The following is a 16,471-nucleotide window of genomic DNA, read 5'->3' as shown; positions in this document are numbered from 1 at the left end:
TTCTTTTTTAATAAAGTTTCCAAAGTATTAGGGGCAGACGCGAGCAGTGGTATCCCGAGGGGAGCCAATGCCCCCGGGCGCAAGGAGGCTTATGCGGCCGCTGAGCCTCCTTGCCCGAAGAAAAAGATCGCATTCAAACGCGCTGATGCTCTTCCTCCTTCCTGCCTGTGCGGCCCGGAAGTAAACGTTGCTGGAGCCGCATGGGCAGGAAGGAGAAAGAGCATCAGCGCGTGAAGAAGAGGAGCCGCCGCGGGCTGCTGCGAATCCCAAGTCGCAGCGGCCCAGGAAGAGGCCCGGTAGCAGGGCCGAGGAAGAGGCCCGAGAAGTTCAGGGCCGCTGCAGAGCCCATCCTGCGGCGACCCGCGAAGAGGAGGCCCAGAGGTGAGAGAGAGGCTGAGGGTCTGTAGAGGGTGTGTGCGTGCGTGTATGAGATGAGTTGAGAGATTGTGTGTGGGAGTGAGGATCTGAATGTTTGCAGAGGCAGCATGTGAGAACCTCTGTGTGTGTGAGAGACAGCGTGTGATGGTGAGAGCCTATGCTTGAACAAGACAGCATGTGGGAGTGAGAGAGAGCCTGTGTGTGTGAGAGTCAGACAGCATGTGCCAGTGAGAGACTGTGTGTATGAATGATTGTATGAGAGACAGCATGTGACAGTGAGAGCCTGTGTGTGTGTGAGAGAGAGAAATGCATGTGAGAATGAGAACCTGACTGTGTTTGAGGGAAGAAGACGGAGAGAAAAGAAATACGGAAGAAAAAAGGACAATATAAAAGGAATTGGCAAAAAAATAAGAAAGGGAAGGTGGGAAAAAAAAAAGCCTGTGACCAACCGATTAGAAAACTAACATCAGCCAGCAAAGGTAAAAAAAAAAAAAAATTACTTTTTAGTGATTGGCACATGTAATCTTTGGGAATGTGCAAGAATAGCACTTTCTCTATGCGGATCTCACAATGTACGAGATCAGCATGGAGAAAATGGAAGCCCACGGGGCCTGCACAGAGGAGGCAGCAGAATGGGTTTCAGTGTCAGTAGCAGCAATCGGCGCCTCCCCAATGGCCATGTGGCAGCAGTGACAGTGGCAGCAAGATTACTGACATCTGGGGATGGTGGCAGTACCAGTCGGGGGACCCCTTCCAAGCAGTGTGCAGAGGTTCAAAAGCAGCAGAGTCAGCCCAAGCTGACTATCATGAATGCTGCACACTCTTACGTCTCTCTGACAGCACACTGGTGAGGCATGGCTGACGCAGGGGCAGCCAGCAGCTCTACAGTATTAGACATCCCCTGAAAATAAGGCCTAGTGCATCTTTGGTAGCAAAAATTAATATAAGACACTGTCTTATTTTCAGGGAAACAGTGTATCACTCAAAAAATTATAAATCAGGAAATATGATTAGTTACATATTATAAGAATAGTGGGAGAACCAAATATCAAGTGGATTCATAAGAAAATAATCATAATAATAATAAGCTGTATCACCATGTCATGCAGCATATATTTTCATAATCCAACTCCTCATAGAGCAATTTAAGAGTGTGAGTCCAAGTATACACGTAGTTGTGAATCCGAAAAGATATATTTATCATTTTGATATATCAGTATACACCGCCAAGGAAACCTTAAATAAAATTTTGCGCTCTGGGAGAGCACCTCATTTTTCATTGAAAGAAAAGACTTCCTTTTTTCCTGCGTCTTTTTTGTAATGTCAGGAAAAACTCTTATTTGATATCCATAGAAAAGCTGTTGTTTCCTGAATGATGATCTCAGTATGTTATCTCTGTCCAGAGCCTGCATAAAGGTCACAAACAAAGTTGCCCTTGCTTCAATCTTGGCTTCGTATGATTTTTTCAGAAAATCTGTAAGATTATCATAAGCAATACTATCCTGTTCCTCTTGTTGTTGACCTACTTCTTTACCAGGAAGGTAATAGATTTTGGAAATCTCAGGCAGATTGTTTTCTGAAAAACCCAGGATATTGGTTAAATAGCTTTTAAGGAGATCTTTTGGGTTCGCCCATTTTGTTTTAGGAAAGTTAAGAAATCTTAGATTATTTCTCCTTATCTCATTTTCCAGGAAATCCATCCTCTTCGTTGCCACATCTTCAGATTTTATTAAATTAAATTGAACTTCTCTTATATCCTTAGGGGCAGATTTTCAAAGGGGTACGTGCGTACCCCCTGAAAACCTGCCCCAAGTTCCCCCCTGCGTGCGCCGAGCCTATGTTGAACAGGCTTGGCGGTGTGCACAAGCCCCGGGACGCTCATTAGTCCCGGGGCTTTCCTGGGGGGGGCGTGTCGGGGGGGGGGGGGGTCACGGCGGTGCATCATTTGGGGGCAGTGCTGCTGGCGTAATTCCAGCCCGGGGGCGTTTTGGGGGTGTGGCCGAGGCTTCTGAAACAGCTCCCGGGCCGGGGAATTGCGCACCGGCCGGCTGGCAGGCGTAACTTTTAAAACAAAAGTAGGGGGGGTTTAGTTAGGGCTGGGGGATGGGTTAGGTAGGGGAAGGGAGGGGGAAGGTGCAGGGGGGGGGGGTGGTGGAAGGAAAGTTCCCTCCGAAGCCGCTCTGATTTCACTGCAGTGTTCTTGGGTGTTCCGTCCCCCCTTCAATCTGGGGCCTGTAGGACAAGAAAGGAACTGCTGGTGCACTGGGGCTGAGTGACACTTCCTTGGCCTTGGGCGTCTAACGGCCGTTCCCTGTCAGCAACGCCAGCGGCCTCGCCCTCTGGTGTCTGCTGCATGGTCCGGAAAGCCTCTTCTATCCGCGTTTGTCGCATGGAGGCAGGGGTCGAGGTAAGCATCTTTCTTTTGGACTTGAGGCATCAGGAAGGTAAAGGCAATATACAATGAGGCAAGGATTCTAACAGGAAAACCCACGGAGCAGAGAGGCTTCCGTGCTCACGGTGCGGCAGCCATCTTGGTTCTCCCACCTTAATGCTTTTTTTTTTTTTTTTTTAAGTGAATACAACTAAAGTGTTAACTCTTCCTATGAGAACATTTCCATTTTTATTCCTCCCCCCCCCCCCCCCCCCCCCCACACACACACAAAATTCAGGGTGAATTATTTGAGCAGAGTCTGTTAAGCTACTGATTATGGGCAAATTTGATACCTTTTATTCTTTGACTTTTCCTTTTAATAATTATACAGCACTTATTTTTACTATTTAGCCGATAATAAAAGAAATATACTTTGACTTGTGGTTGGTGAATGCTATTATTTACCTCACATAAAGCTTATTTCATGGCTGGGCTTGGGCATTTATGGGAGATAACTATGGCAAAGACCATTTGAAAGTTTGGTTGTGTCTTGAATCTCTCACTATGAAATTGGCCATTCAAGTTTACATACCTGCCTCTGAAAAGCCACCTGCTAGTTTCAGGATTTTGCCAGTTGCTGAATTTAGCGGTTTGTGTGCCTAATATCCACTGTTCTACATGGCATGCCCACATTATTGTAATCTGCTCTTATTCTTTCATCTAAATCTTAAAAATACACATTTTTATACAATTAGATTACTTTCTGGTGAACAGAGATATGTAGTTGGTTGTCCTTATTGATCAAAACTGTCATATAACTTTGACTCATTAGTTGTTAGTCAACTTGGATAGGTATCTGCTTGGTGGAAAAATCTCATAATTTTAGGTACTTTTACCGATTTTCGTCTTTTTGGCAGGGTTGAGTTAAAGCAGTCCCTCAACTTGATTAATAAAATATCGCTTTAACAGAATTTACATTTTGGAACCTAAATTTAATATACAGACAGTGAAATTGCCCAGTAACAGAAATTTATGCTGTTCAGGTTTAATTATTTCCCGTTGATAGCAGGGCTGAATTAGCCACGCTGTCATGGGATCTGTCAATCAGGTCCGGGAGGCGGAGCTTTACCAAGCAGAGGCTAGATTTTTACTTGCTGCGGCTGCGCGTGTTCCCACGCAGGAAAGTATCAGATTCTCCTCAGTCTGTTCTTTCTGCGCGCGGGATCACACGTGGAGCTGACTTCTCAGCGTTTTTTGTTTCTACAGGAAATATCTAAGAAATCGGGTTTTAAACCCTGTAAATGTGGCAAAGTAATGTCTGTCACGGATGGCCATGACCGATGTTACAGATGCCTCGGGCCAAATCACAGTCAAAGAGACTGAATTTTGTGCCCGAAAGGCCCGTTGTCTTTGGGCCCTAGGGGACAATCGAATGAGGGAGCTACTCAGTTTATCAGAGCAGTCGGAGGCTCATTCTTCACCTGGCCCCTTGACAACACTGGCTCCAACGCAAAAAAGAGCAGCGTCGTGGGATCCTTGACCCTCCGGACCTTGGAGGTAAGGACTTGCCACGACGCCCTAGGCCATTGGATCAGGGACCTTAGCCGAAGAACCGAGACAGAGATTCGGCCTCACTAACAAAGAAGGTGCTGTTCTCAAAACACCGTCTGCACAAGACGCCGGGAACGGCGCAAGTGGCGTAGACGGCATCGACAATGTCGCCAGTGACGCATAAGGAGCCAAAGACACCATCGGCACCGAAGACTTCTGCGCACGCGGCGCCAAGGACATCTGTGCACACGGCACAACCGACACATAGGGTGTCAAGGAGCCCGCCAAGGGAACATACTAGGACGCCGACGACGCAAAAAGTTACGGCGCCACAAGATACGGCGCAGGGGGCGAAAATAACGACACCTGCGAAGCAAAAGTCTGTGCATACGGCACAAAAGGCATTATATAAGTCCAAACACTCATCTCACTCAAATACAACATGGGTTAAAACGATGACATGAGTCCCTAGAGGTATCGCATTCCACCTCTCACGATTCAACACCAAACCGCTCTGTTACTTCATGGTCCTCAAGATCCACTTCTACAGGATTCAGGCCAAAACATAAGACGATCACTGTCCGTTCATAGGATCCACACAGGATCATAGTCGGGCCATCACCATAGACATTCACATCACTCACACCATAAAAAGGTTTCAAAAACGAGTAGAGCGTGGGAAGTAAGCCCTTCTACTTCTATTTCTTTTCATGCACAAGGTGCCAAAACCTTATCACACAGGGAAGTAATACAAGTTACTTCCTCCAATGCATCTACGTCCTCAAACAATTCTACTAGGACTGCAGAAGGCAATAAAGGGAAGAAACATGATGTTCCACATACTCTACCTCAACCACCCCCGGTGGAGCCTAAAGCACGTGAGATACCTAAACAGACCGGTAGTTCAGCAATGCCTCCTCAAACAAAAGAGGCATTTTTTTCAATTATCTTAGTCATTAGCAGGGTTTTATGAAACCCTCGAATCATCCTTTAAGATGTCTAATGAACCATCTGCAAGTTCCCCGGAACAGAGTATACATATTTCCAGGGATCCATCGGTGGAACCTCCGTCACCACCAGTAACATGTCGACCAATTTCACCAATTCAAAAGCCAGATACATCCATAGATTCCATGTCTCCGCAAAAGTTCCCATCGGATCCATAAGAACAACCGCAGGAACCGTATTCCCCTCCAGAGGACCTTACGTACCCAAAATTTTTAGAAAAACTGGGTACAATATTACACCTGGAGGTCCAAAAGGAGACTGATCCTAGAACAGAGACCTTGGGTCTCCTGAAGATTTTTTGATGCTCCAGGAGAACCCACATCTCTTCCACCGCAAGACGTCCTACATAGCGTCTTACAGAAATCCTGGGCAACACTTTACTCTCTGTCAGCGGTTTCAAGGAAAACGGATATCAAATTCCGTATGCGAAAAACATCACCTTACTCTATGCCACAATTACCGCACACAGCAATTGTGGTAGAGTCTGCGATGCAAAGATTTAAAAAAGCAAAGACTCATACCTCATATCCACCGGGCAAAGACAACCGATGTCTGGATGAATTTGGCAGAAAGATGTACCACAATGCAATGTTAAAACGCCCGCATTATGCACCATCAATTCTATATGGTACAATATCTATATGAGTGCATACAAGCCACAAAAGGTATGCTTTCCTTGACAGCAGACCAGGTACCACCGCCTCTCCATGACATGGAAGAGTGTTCTAGACACCTTCTGAGAGCGATATGTGAGGGATTTGAAATATCTTCCAGGGCGTCTGCAGCAGCCATCGCAGCCCACAGAATGACATGGCTATGTCCCAGTACGATACGGGAAGATTGGCACGAAAAACTGGCTAACCTCCCGTGTACAGGAGACAACTTGTTTGGAGAACGATTTCAGGAAACAGTGGGCAAATTAAAGGATGAAGCTCTAGCAGTTCAGTCCTTGACATCACAACCTCACTACTCGGCCACTCGTCATTATTTCGGATCTAATCTTCGACAATCCTATGCCCGTAGACCCTACAGGTCTTATCGGTCATTTCGCACACCGACGTATCCATCTTACCAGCGCCCTCCACCACAACAGCAGACCTCAAATCAACGTAGGGGTAAGCCATGTAACCAGAGACAGCTGACCCAGCAACCGGCAGCCACAGTAAAATTGACACCATCTTTTTAATAACCCAGCCACCACCACAGCATCAAGCACCACCTGGCAGAATCCATTCTTGCCTAGCAGCCTGGGAGAGGATAACATTCGATCAATGGGTTTTAGAGATCATACGACACGGTTACCAACTTCAATTTACCACAAAACCCACATTACCTCAACTTTCCAGTGTAAAGATTCAAAGGTCCCAATCGCAACTCTGGGAGGAAATTGCTTTGCTTCACAAACAACAAGCCATTCGACTGATTTACCCGAAGGCCCAAGACTTGGGGTTTTATTCCCCATACTTCCTCATATCCAAGAAGTCGAGTGGCCTTTGTCCCATACTGGATCTTCGAGAGTTGAACAAATTCCTGACCAAAGAGAAATTCAAGATGGTATTGTTGAAATCGATCCTACCTCTGATTCAACCCAACGATTGGATGTGTTCCATCGATCTGAAGGATGCTTACACACACATTCCAATCCATCCATCCTCGTGGCGTTACCTATGCTTTCGTTACAGGCATCAACACTACCAGTACGAGGTTCTTCCCTTTGGACTATCAGCTGCACCCAGGGTTTTCACCAAATGTATGGTTGTGGTGGTGGCTCATCTCAAACAGGGTTTGACCATCTTTCCATATCTGGACAATTGGTTGATAATAGCCTCGACTCCCGACATCTTGATCGACCACCTACGGGTGATAGTGCTTACAGGAATTGGGGCTAGTGATCAATTTTCAGAAATCACATCTACAGCAAACACAAAAGCTACAATGCATAGGAGCATGCCTGGACACCACTCGCAACCGGGCATACCTACCAAACGACAAGATAACACAACTACGTCAACTTCTCCATTTGTTGAACCACACTCAAAGACCTTCGGCGAGACAAGTTTTAGTAGTCCTAGGCCACCTGGCCGCAGCTATTTTCATGGTTCCAAACACCAGGCTACACATGAGACACCTGCAGTGGGGATTAAAACATCAATGGAAACAACACTCACAACCATTGACACAAAAACTATCGCTGACATCAGAGATGAGAGAGGACATAACATGGTGGCTCCTGGACTCCACCCTTTCCAAGGGAGCATTATTCAGCCCCCCTCCTCGCAACATAGTCTTAATCTCAGATGTCTCGCAAGGGATGGGGAGCACATCTCAAGATTTACAAAACGCAAGGGTTATGGACAATCTCCGAGCAGACCCTACAGATAAATTTATTGGAACTCAAGAGCGATTCGAAATACAATACAAGTGTTTAAAGACCACCTGAAGGGCCGCAGGGTCATGATCTACACGGACAATCAAGTGGCAATGTTTTATATCAACAAACAAGGAGGGTCCAGTTCATGGTCCCTTTGCAAGGAAACCCCTGATAATCTTCGAACATGCTCACCGACATTGCATACATTTGCAAGCAACCTACCTACCGGGAGTAGCAAATACAAGAGCGGACAGGCTAAGTCGCATCTTTCATTCTCACGAATGGACACTCAATTAGTTGTAGCCCAAAACATCTTCATACAATGGGGAACCCCCTCGATAGATCTCTGTGCAACGAAAATCAATGCTCAAGTTCCCAAATTCTGCTCGATAAGACCCAGCCCGCTCAGAATCGCTCAGGATGCCTTCCTCATCCCGTGGACAACAGGCCTTCTGTATGCCTTTCCTCCCATACCACTCATAACAAGGACAATTCAAAAGTGCATAGCAGGCAGAGCTCAACTGATACTCGTAGCCCCGGCCTGGCCCAGACAACCGTGGTACAGTTTCCTTCTCAGACTGTCCATCACAGACCCAATATGACTACCAAATCGCCCAGATCTTCTGTTCCAAGATCAAGGGACGCTCCTACACCCGCTACACTCATCTCTCCATTTGACAGCAATGGAGATTGAGAGGCTCCTTTTAACAGAACAGGGAGTTTCCACTTGGGCACAGTTCATCTTGTTAGAATCCAGGAAATTCTCAACAAGGAAAAATTATAGCTATAAATGGAAGCGCTACTCTACCTGGTGCATTTCCAAGGGCGTACCACCATTGGACTGCTCACCTGAGCTACTCATGGATTATCTTCATACACTATACACAGCTGGTCTGTCATCATCACCCATTAGAGTTCATCTTGGTGCCATAGGGGCATATCATAGACCAGTTAATAATATTCCTATATCCAATCACCCATTACTCTCTCGTTTCATTAAGGGATTAACTCACCTTCGTCCTCTGATTTCTAAACCTCCAGTTCTGTGGAACCTCAACATAGTACTTGAACAGCTCATGCTTTCCTCGTTTGAACCCATGGACTCCGCACACATTAAATACCTTACATAGAAGGTTGTATGTAAGGTAGCAGTAACATCAGCGTGACAAGTTAGTGAATTACAAGCTTTAGTCCACTATACTCCATATTTACAGTTTTATCACCAAAAAGTGATTCTCAGGACTCACCCATCCTTCCTGCCAAACGTGGTTTCTCAATTCCATCTCAATCAAACAATAGAACTAACCATTTTTTCCCCCCTAAACCTCATTCTAATGATAGGGAAAAATGACTGCATACACTAGACTGTAAAAGAGCGTTGGCATACTACAAAGAGAGAACAAAATCGGACTCCCTGGTTTCTCAACTATTTGCCTCTTTCGACCCGAAAGCACCTGGACTACCAGTGGCTAAACGCACCATCTCCAGCTGGATAGCACAGTGCATACAATTCTGCTACGACAAACAGCAATTACATCTACATTCTACTCCCAAAGCTCACCATGTCAGAGCAGTGGCGGCCTCCTTGGCACACCTTAAAAATGTACAACCCATAGACATTTGTAAGGCAGCTACATGGTCATCGCTCCATACCTTCACATCCCACTACTACCTTGATCAACAAGCAGCCACTGATGCAAAGATAGGGCAAGCAATCCTGCACTCTCTATCCTCCTGTCCACGGTGACTGCCACACTACTGAAGATCACGTATGCCCATACACATCACAAACAACATGATTGGGAGCTTGGGACTCCCATGACAGCATGGCTAATTCAGCCCTGCTATCAACGGGAAAAAGCAAGTTTGCTTACCGTAAATGGTGTTTCCGTAGATAGGATGAATTAGCCATGCTGACCCTTCCTCCTCCCTGGCAGTTGCAGTCTCTTCGACTACGCTACAGCTTAATCACAGACTGAGGAGAATCTGTTACTTTCCTACACGGGAACACATGCGCAGCCGCAGAGAGCAAATATCTAGCCTCCGCTTGGTAAACCTCCGCCTCCCGGACCTGATTGACAGATCCCATGACAGCATGGCTAATTCATCCTATCTACGGAAACACCGTTTACGTTAAGCAAACTTGCTTTTCTTGATTTTACAAATTCATGAACATTAAAAAAAAAAAATTAAGATGGGAAATATCAAGGTTGAGTGTGATAATTAGAATAAAATAAAAATGAAAAAAACTGCTTGTGGTGCAAAACCAATTTCTGCATCTGTATATACATCTGTAAACCGCTGTCTTAACTTATCCCATTAGTCATTACTCAGATTGTAACTTACATTTCTTGTCTTTGGCTTCAAATATTTATTTCAGATACTTGCTTCTGCTTCCCTTGCTATTTTATAAGCGTGGGTGCATTCCATCATTGCCCGTCCGTTCCATACTACTCAGCTTTATCTTTCATGGATTTAATTACTGGAAACTTCCTCCACATGTTTGTTCGGAATATCCCCTACCCCTCTGCTTTCAGCTTTACAAACGCGGTCACCGCGCTGGACCGCGTTTGTAAAGCTGAAAGCAGAGAGGTAGGGGATATTCCGAACAAACATGTGGAGGAAGTTTCCAGTAATTAAACAGCGGTTTACAGATGTATATACAGATGCAGAAATTGGTTTTGCACCACAAGCAGTTGGAAATCTAAGGAAGATCATTGGTGTCTCCATTAGATTGGCAAGAATCCATGTGGTTGAAGTGATAAACAGAAAATTTATGGTTCAAACATTTCAAAATCCCCTGAAGAAGCTGGAAGGTGAAATGAGGGCCCGGTTGGGATCAATTAAGATTGAGTTCAAAGAACGCCTATATAAATGTTGGTATTTAAATAATTTAAAATGAACACCATGTAATTTTTGCTTGGAGAGATTAATGTAAATTTGCACAAATAACTATTTATGATTGTAGAGATTTGGAAAGAAAATTGTGAATGTATATGGGTATGTTTGGTATGTATGTGTATGAATAAGTATTGATTTTAATGTGAGGTAATAGTGGTGAGACATAAATGTGAAGGTTTATTGTATATTTTATGATTGTCTAAAGCATTGAGAACTGTTTTTGATTTTTTCATAGATCTAATAAGAGTAAATTGAAAAATAACTGCTTTTACTCCACTCCGTAGGGAGTATTTTATATATATATATATATATATATATATATATATATATATATATTTGGCATGCAGTAGTTATGTATTTGGGAAACCTTATTTAAATTGTCATAAACCCACTGTAAGTGTTTGGTGCTTTTGCCTTCAGAAGCGATCTAATTACCGAAAGACTGAGTTAATATACATATTATTTGTAATATTTGAATGAACAATAGTTGTGGAGATGGCCGAGTTCTCTGGGGTAGGAGCTTCAGAACTTCTTTCCTTTTGTATAGAACAGATTCCAAAATTTGTGCTGGTGGCTTTTAATTGAATGATTGTAATAAGGTTTGAATACTGTACTAAAAAAAAAAAAAAAGCATTAAGAAAAATCATTCCCAGTTAAAAATGACTGTCTTTAAAACATGTGGAGTCCCTTGCTTAGCCTCCTCTTCCAATACTTCATTTTCTGGACCTTGCTCATTTATATTCAGGAAGTGAATCATGGCTATAAGTTTGTGACTTTAAGAATTTAGCAATATGTTCTGTCTGGATCCTAGCTCTTCATTGGCTGAAGTGTTGAAATATTTTGTAATCATTTGCTTCCTTAAATGTTTTTAACCAAGTGCTGTGCATTATTTAGACAGTAAATATTGACAGAATTGTATGGAAGCTGTAGTAAAATCTGAAGAGGCAGATGATAAATTATAAGGTGAGGACGATTGTTTTAAACTAGATTAGACGAGAGAATAATTGATCAAATGGATTGTGGGTGTAGGGTTCTTAATATCCGCTAACAACATGAAGTGTGTAGGACAATTCCCATCCATACTTGTTTTATTTAGTACTCATCTTTTCTCATTCCAAAACTGTTTTTTACCCCTTTGTTTTTTTTTTTTAAAGGAAGGGAATTATGTTCTATAACAGTAACCAGTAGTTATGACATACACTGGGACCAATGCAAAAAAAAAAAAGCTGAAAGCAGACTCTGAATGTTCAGTGCCCACTTTCCTAATGCGCCCCCAGGCACCTCTCCTGGGGGCACCATGCAATATTTAAATTATGGGTCGCGTTGTCAAGGAGGTTCTAGGGTTGATTGCATGCCCCTAGCGCCTCCTTGACAACTGGTGCCCGCGAGTGGTCAGCTGTCGGTGGCCATCTGACAGTTAAGAAAACGGATGCTGAATTTATCAGCATCTGTTTCCTGACGATGCACAGCAACAGGTTCGGGAAATGGGCGCTTGTTAACTGAACCTGACAGCCGGCTTGTTACTGAACCTGACAGCCGGCACTTTTTAAAAATCTTTTCCTTAATCTTTAGTTCCTCCTACTTAATATCGCAACAATATTAAGTAAGAGGATGTACAGAAAAGGAGTGCTAAGAAATTGTCTGCTCTAGGAAAGAGAAAAGACAAACTAATCAGCCCTGATGCACCGTTTGTGAAACGTTGGCAACGTTGGCGTTATCTTTGCTGAGGATTAATAAACAACAAATGAGGTGTTAATTTTGTTGAAGATAAAAATTAAGGAGCATATCCAAGATAAGTGCATAGTTTATTGATTTCAAGAAATATAATCGAATATCTGGCAAGATTCATGTTGATTAAATGGAAGAAATGTTTGGGTCTCCGGCAGAACTGTATCTAAAGGAATGTATAAAACAGTGGCAAAGCTACTAGATTGCTTTCATTGTAGAGAAAAACAATGATTTTAGTTAACTACATTGGTTTTAAAAGAAGAAACATAACTAAAAATTAAAAAAAAAATTTTCTGCATTAAAATAGAGGTTTTTATAAAAAAAAAAAATGAGGTTTTCAGACCCGTGATTACAACAACTTGGTCATTCAGAATTTGAATTGTCATATTCTCAACCAGTGCTGAGGTCTTTTTCCTCTGTTTGAAAAAATTTCATAATATTATTTTTTATAATATATAAGAATTAATCTACAATGAGGTTATAAAAAGAATTTTGGAGACCTACATAAATAATAGGTGGTACATTTACACTAGTTATTTTTGTTCATTTTTGATGAGAAACTAGTGGTTCCCTAATATTGTAGATTTTAATCGCAATTGATAAATTCTGCTGTTAATTTATTTTTTTTTATTGATTTGAAAAGAAAAAAAATTCTAGCATTCTGTGAAAGTATAATGCCCTATCATAGACTATTGATTTTATATATATATATATATATATATATATATATATATATATATATATATATATATATATATATATATTAAGCTGTACAATTTTGGTTCATTATAGGAACAAATATCAATTAAATTATGCTTTACTTATAAAAGCAAAATAAATTTTAATTGGGGTAATTGAAATTGAATTGCTGTTTACCCAGTAATATACATACATAGCATCTTTACACTTTTACTGATTCATATAACAGCTTTTACTGGAATCAGCAATCTTCATACTGGTGTCACTGTAGCATAACTGTGTCTGTGTTGTATTAAATTGTTTATTTAAAATCTTTTCTGTACAGTCGTTAAGCGGATGCCATCACAACGGTTCACAGTAAGGCACAAAAAACTATGTTGAGTAAAGTGTCTATAATTCTAACTCTTAAACAGGTGCCATCCAAAATACTGTAACATTATATCATAATAAATACTATTTGGTGAGTGTTATAAGTCAAGTCTAGTTTTTCTAACTCTGCTAAACGTTTGGTGTTATTTAACTTTAGTTCTTTGTTGTTTGAGATAAAGGAAGAAATTAGAATATAGGAGAGAAGACACACTTTTTAAGAAGGAAGGCGTGTGTTTGTGTGGGTGTTTGCTTGACCGCACCTAACAGTTCCCTGGGTTCTACTCTTGATTCTCTTTGTGGTATGCTTGCTTAAATAGCCATGTTTTTAATTTTTTTCTGAATGTTTTGATGCCTCTTTCCAATCTAATTTCTACGGCATGGTGTTCCATATTATCGGTCCTGCTAGGGATAGGGCCCTGTCCCTTACTTGTGTTAATTTGGCTGTTTTGACTGACGGAATAGTTAGCAGTGCTTTGTTTGCTGACCTTAGATTTCTGTGGGGGGTATGTAAGCGGAGGGCTGTGTTCAGCCACTCTGCTTTTTCGTCGTGTATTAATTTATGAATGGTGCATAGAGTTTTGTAATGTATTCTTTGTTCAATGGGTAACCAGTGTAATTCTGTTAAGGTTTCAGTGATATGTTCTTTTTTACTTTTCCCACTGAGTTTTGTTCCTTAAAGAAAAGTTGTTTCATGTTTATGTATTTCTTAGTGTTTAGACAGGTGGATCCAGAGCAAGGTGGTTATGCACCTCTACCAGCCGAAGGAGACAGAGCACAGCTGACATCACAGTATATATACCCCTGCAGTGATATCAGCCTGCAAGTATTCTCCGTTTCCAGCAGATGGTGAACATGAAACTCCCTTCTGGGAATTGCTTACAGTTTTTAGAAGGAGAAAAGATAGAAATTTAATTCTCCCCACTCTCCTGTGGTGATAGCATATGGTCCCTCCCTCAGTTGAGAATTCCTGAGGTGATATTTTAGATCCATCCCTCAAATGAGTTCCTTGGTCCGATAGCCAATTTTCAGCCAGCATGGACTTAGCTGTGAGAGACCACTGAAAGGTAAGCGGATGCAGGAAGCCAATCGCAGTGGTGACAGTATATGCCCTCTCCCCCCCACAGCCAGAGACTGATTCTGTACTCAGCCAAGACGGGCTGAGCTCAGGTAAAGCGATTTCAGCGCTCAAGGCAACATCAAGCGTCGTGACGTCACACCTTGAGCGCCGAAATCGAACGGGTCGCACAGGCGCGCCGAAATCGCATGGGTCGCACAGGCGCACATTCATTCACTGCCGGCGGGGGCTGCCGGAGGCCGCTTTCGCCGCCGGCTCCCTCCGCCTAGATGAATGCATGCCCACCCGCCCGCCGGCTCCTGGATAAACGCGGGCCCACCCTCCCGCCGCCGCCTGGATCGAACGCGCGCCCACCCGCCCGCCGCCTCCCGCCGCTGCCTGGATGAATGCACGCCCACCTGCCCGCCGGCTCCCGGATAAACGCGTGCCCACCCTCCCGCCACCGCCGCCTGGATCAAACGCGCGCCCGCCCGCCGGCTCCCGCCGCCGCCTGGATGAACCGGCTCCCGCCATTGCCTGGATCGAATGTGCGCCCGCTGGCTCCCGCCGCCGCCTGATTGAACGCGCGCCCGCCGGCTCCCGCCAGTAAGTTTACTTTTTTTTTACACTTTATTCCCTTTTGTTTTAATTTTCGCCCTGCGCCTTGCTTCGGGAGGGGGGGAACCATCCACTTCCTGGTACCTGTCATTTCAAATGTCACTCGAAATGACATTTGAAATGACAGGTACCAGCGCACCCTGGATACTGTATAGGCGCTGTATTAAGCACCTATACAGTAAAATGGGTTGCGTGGGCCTAACGCTTCCCTAACGCTTCGCAGACGCGGCTTGCATTTGCAAGCAATTTGAATAGAGTATCGAGTGGTATGTGAAGAGAACTGTGCGTGCGGGGAAAGAGGGTGCGCACGGCACTGCCGCGCTCTTTCTAACGCGGCCTTACAGTATCGACCTGTAAGTAAACAGTCTTCAAACACTACAAATGTATTTTTAATAAGTAAAAAGGGGCAAGGTTCCAGTGGGCTTTAGTTGTGCTATATTATCCCAGGACAAGCAGGATGCTAGTCCTCGCATATGGGTGACGTCACTGACTGAGCCGTATTGCGGGAAAACTTCTGTCAAAGTTTCTAGAAACCTTTGACTGGCACTGTGAGGCCACTGAGCATGCCCAGCATGCCATGATATTTTCTGCCACAGGGGTCTCACTCTAGTCTTCGTTTTATCTCCCTTAAGGGATCTCACTCTCACTATATCTCAACGGACGGTGCGATATTCATAGCGTTTTTCATTCAAAAACGCTAAATTTTTCTCACAATTTTCATTTTCATCGACGGCTGTTGATACTACCATGGCTTCGGGTTTTAAAAAATGCCCGACCTGTAATCGGACCATGTCGGTCACAGACCCGCACCTCAAATGCGTTGTCTGTTTGGGCGAAAAACATGATATTTCGTCCTGTCAGCAATGTCAGGAAATGACACCGAAGGGAAGAAAACTCTGGCAGGAAAAAATTGAACAACTTTTTCACCTGCAACTAATTCCTTCACCTTCGACTTCGACTAAATCTTCCCCAGCAGGAATTATAAAGAAAATCCTGCTGAAAAAATGTCTACTGGACGGTTCTGGGGATAAGGCATCCCCAACACCATTGACGTTATCGGTTAGATCGGAGATCGAGGTAAGGCCTAAATACAAACATCGGCATCGTCATGCCTCCATATCTCCGTCAGTTCCCTCCCTAGAGGAATTGAGAAGGAAACGGCCAAAACATAAGGATACATCGCTGTCACCTAGGCCTCCCTCGGTACAGCCTACACAGCCATTGCAGGAGATGTCTCCTCCTCCATCGGCGCCAAGTGTTCCACCCGTACCACAGGACTTGACTACAATGATTAAAGAAGCGGTAATGCAAGCCCTAAAAGAACAACTTCCGATGACTATGCTGATGCCAGTGACGTCACAGATGCCGGTAAACCTACCGATGACGATGGCAGTATTGGTACTGGCGACATCACCGATGCTGG

General features: G+C 43.8%; 1 protein-coding gene across 6 annotated transcripts in view; it reads left to right on the top strand.

The window, feature by feature from the left end:
* Positions 1-16,471, top strand: part of PHF3 (PHD finger protein 3) — a 348,354-nt gene that overhangs the window by 108,485 nt on the left and 223,398 nt on the right. The window lies entirely within an intron of this gene.

This window comes from Rhinatrema bivittatum, chromosome 3 (genome assembly GCF_901001135.1).
Source record: "Rhinatrema bivittatum chromosome 3, aRhiBiv1.1, whole genome shotgun sequence".
Classification (NCBI taxonomy): Eukaryota; Metazoa; Chordata; class Amphibia; order Gymnophiona; family Rhinatrematidae; genus Rhinatrema; species Rhinatrema bivittatum.
This window is presented reverse-complemented; position numbering and strand designations above follow the sequence as displayed.